Genomic DNA, 12,565 nt, shown 5'->3' with positions numbered 1-12,565 from the left:
ATGCCTCTTCCCTCACTCCTCCCTGGAACTGGCATGGACCCCAGAAACAGTGGACAAGTGTGTTTGGTGGCTCCAGTGCACAAGCATATTTAGTGGCTTCTTCTATTTCTTCAGCCGAAGGCATGGTTTCCCAACCTCAGCACCATGGACACTTTGGGGCCAGATAATTCCTTGTTGTAGGTGACCTTCTGTGCATTGTAGGATGCAGTGTTATCCTTGGTCTTTACCCACCGGGTGCCAGTAACATCCCTCCCCCCTCACTCCAGCCCTGGTTGTGACAACCAAAAATGTTTCCAGGCATTGCCTTGAGGGGAGATATTGTTGTTACCCCTGCAAATTGAGATTTAGTGAAATGCTCTAGAGCAGCGGTTCTCAACCTGTGGGTCGCGACCCCTTTGGCGGACAAACGACCCTTTCACAGGGGTCGCCTAAGACCATCCTGTATATAAGATATTTACATAATGATTCATAACAGTAGCAACATTACAGTTATGAAGTAGCCATGAAAATAATTTTATGGTTGGGTCACAACATGAGGAACTGTGTTTAAAGGGCCAGAAGGTTGAGAACCACTGCTCTAGAGAGTTAGTGAAATGCTTGGAGGCGGGATGAGCACTGTTCAGCTGAGGCCCAGGTGGCTCCTGCCTGGCGCTCCAGTGAGCCTGAGGGTCACCCTCACAGTTCCCATTTCTTTCCCTGGGGACTGTGATGCCCTCAGGATCATTGATAAATAGTCCCAGTAAGGATCCGTTGGATAAAAGTTGTCACCACCTCTAGATTAAGAATTTAGCACAACTGTCCTCAGCTGCTTCTAGGGAAGCCAGGCAACCTGCTCAGCACCCGACAACACGATGCGTTTTAATTCAGTATGCTTAATTCAGTAAATTAGGGAACTTTCCAGAAAATGCCACTCTTCAAATTAAAACAAAAAGGTCTGAGATCGTAGATAATGGAGAAGAGAGAGCAGAACAAGAGTAAAGTAAAAATGAGACTTGAACCAGCTGGTGTGGCTCAATAGTTGAGGGTTGTCCCATGCAATAAGAGGTCACCCGGTTCCATTTCTGGTCAGGGCACATGGCCTGGTTGGGCAGGAGCCCCAGTAGGGGGCATGCAGAAGGCAGCCAATCGATGTTTCTCTCTCATCAATGTTTCTATCTCCCTCTCCCTTCCTCTCTAAAATCAATAAAAACATACTTAAAAAAGAAATAAGAAAAGTGAGACTTGAGAGATGAAAGCAAGGGACCAGGAGCTTTGGGGTCAGCAGGTGAAAGGTGAAGCCCCTTTGTCAACTAGAAGAATTTTGACTCCTTACTTGAGACAATAAAGAAGTGTTTGCAGTTAGTTAGAAATCTACCCCATTGTCTGCTTCAAAGACCTTAGAAATGCATGCAGTTTATACATTGTCTATTATTTCAGATTATCTTTGCGATTTTTCCCCCTCCTCATCCAGCTGCCAACCATTAGACGTAACAAGCTGGCAATTCTGAAGTATATTCTACAGGGAAAGTCAAAGAGTCCCAGAAGACTCCGGGTTTTATTGCCCACAGTGATGGCTAACTTGAGAACACCCTTGTATTAACTTACCCTGTTTCACTCTTGTCATTCACTGCTGTTTCCTGAAATGGCTGTCCAAAATAAACTACCTAAAAGTAAGCCCTTGTCTCAGGTTCAACTTTCAAGGGTGTAAGCCAGGCTAAAACACCACTAAATATAATTCCCGTAGGAAAGGCAGGATAAATGCTCAATTCTTCCATTATATTACAAATATTCAGAGTTTTGCTCTAGTTACATCTAATACTAAACTGAAGTATTTATATGTCATCAGTGAATTTCAACCAGTTGTAGTTCTTATCCTTTTTTCATGTTCAGATTGTCCCCCTTTCAGCCAGTGGGAACTTCCTTTTTTTAAAAAAAAAAAATACTTTTATTGATTTTAGAGAGGAAGGGAGAAGGAGAGGAAGACAGAAATCAATCATGGGAGAGGATCATTGATTGGCTGCTTCCTGCAAACCCCCACTGGGGGGTTGAGCCCAACCTGGGCAGCTGCCCTGACTTTGAATTGAACTGTGACCTCCTGGTTCATAGGTCAACACTCAACTACTGAGACACACTGTCTGGGCAGGATTTCTCCTTAATAAGTGTAGTTACAATAAGAGCTGATGTTTGAGGACTTGTTATTTATCAAGCACGAAGACAAGAACTTTTCATGCATTTCACCTCAGTGATAACCCCATGAAATGGGTACTTTTACCCCCACATAACAGATGAAAACATTGAAATTTAGTAAGGTTAGTCACTTGCCTAAAATGACAAAGAAGAAAACAGTGAGAGGAGAGATCATCTAATTATCTTAGTCTCATTTTAAATTTTCACTTGGAAATAAGTTTTGAATCAAAATTGATCAGCCTTTATAAAGCATAACAACCATGAAATAGTTCCATCTTCATTCTCAAAATAACATGTTTTGGATTGTTTTCTAAATTGCATTTTAGAAATCAAAATTGCATACAGGTTACTCATATATCACTTGGGTAGTGGCAACTCAAGGGAAGCACACATTTATTGCAATACTTTATTGCAAGCAACATTATAGCTTGTCTTTAATGTAACCCAGTTAAATAGAGGTCCCACCTGTAATATAGGATGGTTGGTACAGTTTTTCATCCTACTTAACATTGACTTTTGTTTAAGAATTGCTCTCATAGACCAGAAATCTTTATGACTTGCATTTCTTTAACAAGAATTCTTAAGGCAAAACAAATGAGACCCCGTGGGTTGAATACATTTGAAACATACTACCCTATACTTATCTATTTGTGAGCAGTTTCAGTTGGTTTCAAAGAGTGTTCTTTTATTATTCAGACAATTTACAAATAAAAGAAAGAACTTAACTTCAAAGACTCCTGGATTAAAATTTTCCCCAACATTTTCCTCTTGGTATCTCAAAGCAAGAAGAAAGAAATAGGCTAAAACATTTTTGTTTGTGATTTATGATAAAGGTTTCCAGGAGAAGTTAATTAGGTGTGTGTAGTAGGGAACGTCTTCTACTGAGCTTGAACTTCCTAGGAACAATTGGGAATGATTGTGTCCTCTGTTAAGCCAGTTTAATGACCAAAAAACCTACAGCAGGGCGAGCAGGGCCACACAGCTGAGGTACCTCGTGATTCCTTGTAAAGATGCTTGTTCAGTTCAGTACATTTTTCTTGCATTACCAAATTCTTCCATAAAGTCAACCACAGCCCATATTATCTGTGACTCCAGCTAAAACTTGTGGTGAGTAGGAAATAGATTAAACATAGGTTTTCCCTTTTCCCCAGCTGCCAAAAGTGATGTCAGTGGTGTTAACGATCCTTACCTCAGCCTGCTGCAGACCCGGGGCCTCTGTGCAAATGCTGTTCTCTCCTGTAGTTCCCGTGCCATCACTGAAAAGTTGTTGATAGTTGATAAGAAACGATTGGATAGCAAGACCATTACTCAAATGTAAAGTCAGGCACTTGCTTTCTTGAAGCAATTTGTGATACGACTCCAGGGAGTGGGCAAAGAATGCAAAACCTATTTAGTGTTTAACAGAAAAAGTGAAGGCAGTGGTAGCAGATCGGCTGGGTTACCTTTTGCCTAATTACAGAATCGGTGTTGCAAACACTTTTTACCATCTTGACATCCCATTGTAAACTAAGTTGTGATCTGAATTTCAATCCACTGGTTTGTATCCAAGTCAGACCGATAAAAACCTGTATCCTGTATTGCTGAACATTACAATAAAAAACTGATGTGAAATGACAATATAAACCTTCAGAAATGGAATGTAATTCCTCCGAGGGAAAATACTACAGAAATAGCTGCCGTGAAAGCAGACGAAACACTGACTTTTATGACTTTCTTACTCAGGTAGGGAAGATCATATCTTATTATCTTCGTGGCTTTGAGTAACAGGTTTATTTGGGTTGAGCTCTGTGAAAACTAAAGCTTCCTGTCCCACAGCACATGTGGTCTGACTTGAAGTGTGGAGAGATTGTTTTGCCGAGTTCCTCTACCTTGACCATTGTGTACATGGGGATATATGATCATTTTGATAGAAGAGAGATTTGAGCCATTTTGATTTACCCCTGGAGGGGCTGTTATGGTGTTGAACCCTATCTGCTTTATCTTTAAATTATCTCCTGCTTGATCAGCATGCTCTCAATAAAAAGAATGGGAAACAACTAACGTGAATATTCTTTGGCTTAAAAGATTTCTGGATGTTTGCTCAGGTTTCCTTAATCTATCATTGACAGAATACATTTAGTTGTTGAGAACCATATGTTGTTGTTGCTGTTGTAATCTTCCTTCTCCATAAGCCCCTAACCCTCTTGAAACATTTCCAGACCCTCCCCCTGCCCTCGGTTGCCGAGGAAGGAGAAACACACATGCTGACAGAAGTCACCCCAGTGGACCACAGCGGGAGCCCACAAGCTTGGTGTTGATGGTCTCTCTTCGGTCACTCCCTCTCTTTTTTCCTTTCCATAATACGTGTGCCTTTCTTCATTGGTGGTCTCCTGAAGTCACCAGCCCTGCCAGAAGGTCTTTCAGTGGGACAAAGGAGGAACTGGAGCGAGATGGCCTCTCACATGTTGGCAGCTCTGTCTGAATTTTCTTCCTTGGCAACACTGCACGCTGGAGGGACCGGCCAGCAACCTTGTTATTTCCACCGTTCCCCTCCCATGTGACTCGCACCAGGCAAAAGTGCTATTTAAGCAGCTCTGCTGGCTTGGCTGGTCTGTTAGCCTTTGCCATTTACGACCATGAAACCAAGTCTTTCCAGCTCAGTTCTGGCCTGTTTTTTTAAAAATGTTGGTTTCCTTTCGTTAGCTAAAATGGCTTTCTCCTTTCAACAAAAGTAGCAAACATGTTGGTCTCACCTCTAACTTTAGGTCTTTAGTTCAATCCTCTCTCTCTATATATACACACACATATATATATACATATATATATATGTAAAAACATATATATAAAATTGTCAGTGGTTATGGTCATAAGGCTTTAAATCAGAATGCTTTAAAAAAAGAAAGCAATGCTTTTTCAGGACTTAGGTCTGTCCTTTCCCAAAGTCTCAGTTTCTCACACCTCCCAGCTGTACCTTGTGTAAAGCAGAGATTCTCCCCTTGTCCCAAACTTGGAGCTCTTCTTTCCCTTCACCTTGGTTGATGTCCACAGCTACCTGAGTTGTGCTGAGAATGCTGCTTTTTCCCTAGGTGCTATCATCCAGTCCACATGGCGGCACCCAACTTCTAAGCCAGGAATTCCTTTAATAAGGGGTTTCACAGTCCATCAGATGGATCAGTGGTCTGGTTTGTCCACCTGAGATTGTAAGGCTGTGAATGTTAAAATGAGGAACACCTTTGCGCCCCCAAAATCATACATATATTTTTAATAAGATGATTTAAAAGAAAAACAAACCAACTGGGCCCATTGGCCAGATTTCAGGTATGCTTAAAAAACAGAGTACTTTTGCAGTGTTTAACAAGGTGTTTTATTAATATGTAAGCATTCCAAAATACTTGATCAGCTCTAAATGAGTGGTACCATGAATTAATTGCATTGGCATCAGTGAGGGAGCTGGAGAAATGAATTGTGGTCATGGTAGCAGTTTGCAGTTGATTATAATTGTGTGAAATAAGAAATAAGCAGATCTGGGAAGATAAGCGATAGAGAGATGTCCCAGGTGCCATGCTCAGCACCCTGCAAAGGACAGAGTGATCCATGGATGTCTGCTCTCATTCCTTCCCACTTTTTCTCCCCTCCTGGTTCTTGCAAATACGAGGCCTGTGCCATTCCCCTAAGGACTTAGGCTCTTGGAAACTAAAGCCAGGAAGCCAGAGGCTGTATCTACTGTCAATCGCCATACTTCTGCCCCTGCACTATGGATTGGGAGTATGAGAAAGGGATAGACTACCTAGAGGACTTAAAAAGTTGGTTAACATTCCATAGATTTTCTCATCACAGAATTTTTTTTTAAGAATGGGAAAGATCTAAACATGATCAAAATATTATTTTCCTCCCCTATTTAAACATTTATTATTATGCTATAACTTATACTCAAGAATTTTTCTGTATTATACTCAAGAATGTTTTTTAAGTCACAGCTGTTTATATTAAGAAAAAAGAAATATGCTGTTTTAACACATTTCTTTAAGAGGAGGAATTTATTTATACAAATTTTTCTGTTGAGTCAACAATATAAAATTTCAAACAATGATCTCCTTTGAAGAAAAGTCTTTACTGTAGTCATCTTTTTTTCAAGCACAGTTGGATGAGGAAGAGTTACTTTCTGATTAAATTTTAGTATATGATAATAGCTGCGTAGCTTATAATATTTTACTCCCATTTTCATAGTAAAAGTAGGAACTGTTAGTAATGCTCTAACCAGGTATTTATAACAGTGTTACACTTGACCCAGCAATTTGGCAGGATGTTTCAACACATTTAAATACAAGATAAAAGCTGTTAATCAATGGCTTTGACTAAAAATGCATTGATGAAAGAGGGCTGATCACTCCATTGTACTTTTAGGCATAACCTTGAGCTGTTTTCAGCTGCTTTCACAGTGAAGACTCATGGGTAGGCTGACAGTGTGGAAGGCAGCTGAAGCTTTGTTTGTTTTTCAGCTGTAGTAGGCATGGTTGATGTGGGTCCATCCAGAATATGTAAATTCCTACCGGATGCACTAATGCAATAAGCCATAGGTCTCAAGTAGCATTGCTCAAGTGTTGACTTATTTGATCATACTTCAGAAATTACATTTTTCATTACTGGCAATAGGATTGAGTGGGTTTTATCTTACAAGAAGACACACGGAAGGATACAGTCGATGCTGGCGTGGTTGTCAGAATGTAATTTCCAGCCACTAAATCTCATGACAGGTGCTTCATATTTCTGGGCTCCCGAGTTATTCCCCAATGATGTAACTAGAGAGGATGTATCAGAGGAGCATCACCATTTGCTATTTGCACAGCTCTTCTGCAAGGAAACATTTTGCTTTTTTATGTCCAGTTTATGAGTGTCACAAATGAGTTTCTGGATTTATAAAACATCGTAGTGATATTTGCCTTGTATGGTTGGTGTGAGTCAGTTGGGGTTGTCTATATAAAGTGCATTAAATATGCACATACCAATATTTTGCTTTTTAGTACATATCATCATCCTTATCATTGCATTTTTATTTATCACACAACAGATGTTTGTTGAATTAAATGACTGCAGGAGCCCAGTATGGGTATTGTGTGTGTGTGTTTTCTTTTTAAACAAATTCCTAAATTACAAAAATGCATGATCTACATGTTTGCCTCTGTTCAAGTGAGCTCCTTTATTCAAGCTCAGCCCTTCGTGATTACGTGTGTGTAGGGGCAGGGATATCGGCCGCTGAATTTAAGTCTGTGAAGCACATGCTAAGGTCTGCCTGTAATGTTATGAGAGTTCCTTTCCAACAAAACTATCAGGGCAATTGTAAACAGCTCTGTTTTGGGAACTTCAGCTTTGGAGTCCTTTGGCTTTAGATAATACCTCTCTGGGAACCATTACCCAGCTTAATCAGCCCCTTTATTCACAATATTTGGCTCTCAAAGCTTTTTGGCTGTCTCCAAAGATCAAATAGGCCTTTGAAGGACAAGACTGGCTGCTATAGAGACCATTCAAAAGAATATACCCAAGGCTGAGAAGGCAGTCGCAGAAAAAGAAATGGGAACTTGAGAAGGCATTCCAAAAATGCCCCGAACAATGGCTGCTTGATTGAAATAAGTATTACCCGAAGGTGGCCGCAGTGAAAGGCAGTTCCCACTGAGGGATGTCTGTTAAAAATCCATGTCTTTACTCTGTATACAAACTTTATGTATATTTACACACACACACACACACACACACACACACACCCTTGTACGAAGATAAATAGATGTGAACTTCAGACATTCCCTGTAATGTCTCCCGATCTCTATGGCCTGTTTATAGCCCTCCATTCCCCTTCCCTCCTAGTCAGGATTACCTGTCAGGTGCTTTCACTTTTACATAGACTCCTGAGTTGATGGCACCGGCAGGTACCATTAGTGACTGAGACATGTGTTCAGGATTCATGATAAAGGGCTTTGAAAACAGTATGCTAAGACTTTGGAGGAAAGGAAGATAGTGGGATTGATATATCCTTTTATTTCCTGTTCTTTGAACAGACACACTGGTGGGAAATTACAGGGATGGGTTCAGAGTGCCCCAAAGCAGCAGATTCCCACCGCTGGTGATGCTGTAGATTTCTCTCTTCTCATCGGGCTCCCAGTCTCCTCCTTTCTGCATCCATGCAGATCTGGTCCATGTGATGATAAGATTGGGTGGATACATTTTGTTCCTGTGCTAAGCTGTTCATTCAGCCATTCTGGAGGAGAGCCAGATATAAAAGCAACACATGACCTTCACTTGCCCTTCATTTCACATGTGGCAGTATGTTGCTCTCAGCCCTTTAATAAAGTGTGGCCTTCCTACCTCATTTTCAGCCCAGCACGGTGAAACTGTGTTAGTTAAGCTGTACCTAGATACTCTGGTAGGAACAATCTGATAGATCACAATATAAGTTCAGGAGAAACTTGAAACTAACTAAGAAATCTGTAAACCATTCTCTGAGGGTTGTGAGAGGATGGGTTAGCCTTTCACTTGTAGAAACCATGCAAAGTCAATCCTGTTTCTCTGGCAATTAAGGGATACCCTGGAATGCCTTTTTGTCATGTGTTGTCTGCTTGTCAAGTCCTTATAATAGGCCATTTACCTATTGTTTAAGGGTAGAGTTAATATTTTTAAAATAAATAGAAATCTCCTCATAATACTGAGGTCTCATTTGGTAAATTTCAACCTACCTGAGCCACTACATAAATAGTGAATGCTGACTGATCTCAGCCATACCCTCCTTCAAGAGGAAAGAGAAAAAAACAAAACAGCTATATTGCTCAACATTTTCATTGTGTGAGTTTTAAAAGCCATTACTGTCCTTGCAGCTGACATTGGTTATCACCGCTGCACTTTGATCATATCACAGAGTATGTCCTTGTTATCCATATACTTAGATAAAGGTGTCTTGACCTGCCAATCAAGGCTCTTCCCCATCTATCCCAATCTGCATTTGTAGACTTAACTCCTTCTACCCCTTTTCAGATGCCTCGTGCTCCAACGAAGCCACATTCTTCGCTGGACCTGTCGATCCATGGCTGGACTTTGTTTCATTATGTGCTTCCAGTAGAGTGTGCTTTGTCTCTATCATTCATTCAGCTCATATTTAGTGAGTACCTGCTATGTGCCAGCCCTTGTGCTAAGCTCTGGAGATGCAACTGGAAGCAACATAAACACAGTCCCTCTGTCCACATCCCCAAAATGTTTTTGTCTTCCAAACCAAACCAAGTGTGTTAACGAGGTACTTCCCTTCTATTCCTAGCTAAAGTATTTTTTCCCTCCTCGGTGCACCTAGAGCTTTCTTCCTGTGCATCTACTGTGGAATTCACCCCATTCTACTCTGCATTCTATCTCTTTGTGAATGGAGCTTCCTTTCTAGAATTTCTAGAAAGCAGGGCCTGTAGCACAATTCAGCTTTGTAGTCTCCATAGTATTTAATGCAACCATTTTACTAATTCAACAAGTTTTTATTAATTAACTGCTCTATTTAGGACATTCTATAAATGTTGATATTTATAGAGAACTTTAGAATGCATGAAAAATATGTATGCCAGAAAGACTCTCTAATGTTGATACTTGAGAACCTAAGGAACTTTTATGAGGTTGAAAAGGTGGATCCACTCACTGGAGGGGAGGGGATAATGCCCCTTGAGGTTTGCCTTCTTGAATTGCAGAAAAGAAATGTGCTTCCAGCAGAATAATTTATTCTATTCGACCTAAGTCAGAATCTTTTTTTTTTAATTTAATGATTAACTTGGTCTGTTTTGCTTGGGTTTCCTTTTGTGTCTAAAATTCTCATGTCAAACAACAGCAAGTTAAAACCTGATTTCAGATTTTGTAATGTTAAGCCTTGTGATTTCAAACTCTAAAATTTGCAGGTGACTTTTAACCAAAAGAAGATTCAATATAGCCTCACTGTTACCTGCTTGCCCTATTTTGTTGTAGTTTTCCACAATAACTGTAGTGTACATTTTTGTTTTGATCGTAAGAACATCAAAGCACTGTGTATTTTTGTGTTGCTAAGTTTCTGAAACCTCCAAATCACATTGATTTGTTTGCTGACTTAATATTGACTACTTTGAGTTTGTGATTGCTTTGGACTCTTGCATTTTGAGAGAAAAAAAGAAGTTAAATACAGTTTGTTGATTTTATTTAAGCACACAGTACTGTTTGTGCCTGTGACTTCAGTTCATCTGATATGATAGGCCTTTTTTAAAAAATATATATTTTATTGATTTTCCACAGAGAGGAAGGAAGAGAGATAGAGAGTCAGAAACATCGATGAGAGAGAAACATTGATCAGCTGCCTCCTGCACATCCCCCACCGGGGATGTGCCCACAACCCAGGTACATGCCCTTGACGGGAATCGAACCTGGGACCTTTCAGTCCGCAGGCCAACGCTCTATCCACTGAGCCAAACTGGTTTCGGCAATAGGCCTTCTTTTTAAAGCAAAACCCTAACAACTGCAGGGTTTCATAGGACAATCCTAAAAGATCAGATGAGCTGGCTCCTTACCATGCACTGCAAAGGATGAGAATGGGACCCTGCAGGCCCGACACATCAACGATGGGTGGTGTGGCAGTGGAACAGGTGGTTTTTTAAGCTTGGCTTGGTGGGGGGTAGAAAGAAACTGATCTCCAGTGTATGATCTTACAGAGAAAAGAGAAATGATTTGACCTTATTTGTATTTCCAGGTTTCTCCCAATAAGTCATCCCAGATTTATCCCAACCACCCTAGAGCTGAGTGTTCGGCCAAGGTGAAGGGAACCAGTAGCATGGTCTCCTGGAAAGAGCTCTGGGCCATGGAAATAGGAACCCGAGTTCTAGGGTTGATTGTGACTGACTTTGCCTCTCTATCCAGGTGGACTTACTGTCTAGTAGCAAGTGATGTCCAGGTGCCCAGGTGATGAATTCTTTTCTTTTCCTTTTCAGAATGAAGACCTAAATGACCTCAGCAAATCCTCCTCTAACTCATGGGTACCCAGACTCGAACTATTTCATGATTCACAACCAGGACCTCACACCTTCCTCCTCTGTAGATGGTACGATGCCTCCATTTCAGTTTGTTTACTTTACAAATCCTCAGGAGTCCGTTGACTGAACTGCACGTTCTTCATTGTGCCAAGCAAAACAAGCACTGTGACACCGGGACAAGGAGTCTGCATACATTTCATCTTCAACCGTAAGGACTTAGCTGGCCACGTGAGCTGCTGTGCCCCCCATGCTGCGAGAGAATGGGTTTCCTCTCATCACCATCTACACGATACATTTCATCTGCTGCTGAAACTGTGCGACAGAGCATCGTTGTAAATTATTTCACACAAAACGGTTCACGTTGGGTGGAGAGAGTGTTAAATATTTAACGTAGGTTTTGATTTATATGTGTAATTTTTTTAATTAAAATGTAACATTTCTTACAGCGCACATTTTTTTTTTTTTGGATGTGGAACTGAGGTATGCAATGTTCTGTTGTAAAGAGTGGAGCAAATGCTTAAAACAAGGCTAACAAGAGTAGACTAGGGTACAGCCCTTGTTTTAAGATTGTAACTCAGAAAAATAATATAAGAATCATAGTGCCATAGGTGGTTCTCAATTGTATAGTTATATTTGCTGATACTATCTCTTGTATTATAGCCCTGGTGTTGAGTTGAGATCCTTACAAGAATTGATCTTAATTTTATATTTTTCCTGTAAGGCAATAGGCCATGTTAATTGAACTGAAGAAGGGTATATAGTCTACTGGGTATTTTCGAGTGTCAGCTTAACATTGGCAATTGATTGGAAGCCGAAAGGTAAGAAAAGGAAATCAAAGTCTTCCATTGTACATACTGTACAGAAAAGGAGACATGGGCAATCCCTTCAAATCAAAAGCTTTCTTTGGAATGAACAATGTGGGTGTTTGTAAATTCTGGAAATTTCTGTCTATTCATAATAAACTAGAGACTGTTGATCTTTTCTTCTCCCCTCCCCCCATTTCTGTAAGCTTCCTGCTACATTGCACCATTTTCTTCTGTGCACACATTAGGATGTTTCATTTCCTATACTGTCTCAAGAAAGATACTAAGACAAGTGAGTACTTGTCTTTAATTTCTAACCAGAAATTAAAATTCCAGAAACTTTTATTTTTTAATTTTTTTTGGTCATGACCAGAGCTACATGTCACTTTCTTTAAGAGCTTATCTCATGCTTTCTGAGAACTTCCAGTGTTTCATGACTTAATTGAATGTAATTTGGAACGCTTGCCCTTGTGGGTACTAGGCTATTAGTGATTAGTTAATAAAACCCAGTGTACAGAGAGCCCATCAAAGCCGAATGACCAGCTATTGAAATATGTAGCCAGCAGTGAAAATGTTAATCCTTTTCTTCTTTGGAAAGTACTCATA

The 12,565-nt window shown here is 40.4% G+C and overlaps 1 protein-coding gene across 1 annotated transcript in view; it reads left to right on the top strand.

The window, feature by feature from the left end:
* The window catches only part of IRS1 (insulin receptor substrate 1), a 57,321-nt gene extending 45,010 nt beyond the window's left edge, over window positions 1-12,311 (top strand). The window contains exon 2 of the mRNA XM_006763410.2: window positions 11,115-12,311. The gene's annotated coding sequence lies outside the window, so the exon portion shown is untranslated. The remainder of the gene's footprint in view (window positions 1-11,114) is intronic.
* The last annotated feature ends 254 nt before the right edge of the window (window positions 12,312-12,565 follow it).

This window comes from Myotis davidii, unplaced genomic scaffold (assembly GCF_000327345.1).
Source record: "Myotis davidii unplaced genomic scaffold, ASM32734v1 scaffold575, whole genome shotgun sequence".
Taxonomy (NCBI): domain Eukaryota; kingdom Metazoa; phylum Chordata; class Mammalia; order Chiroptera; family Vespertilionidae; genus Myotis; species Myotis davidii.
This window is presented reverse-complemented; position numbering and strand designations above follow the sequence as displayed.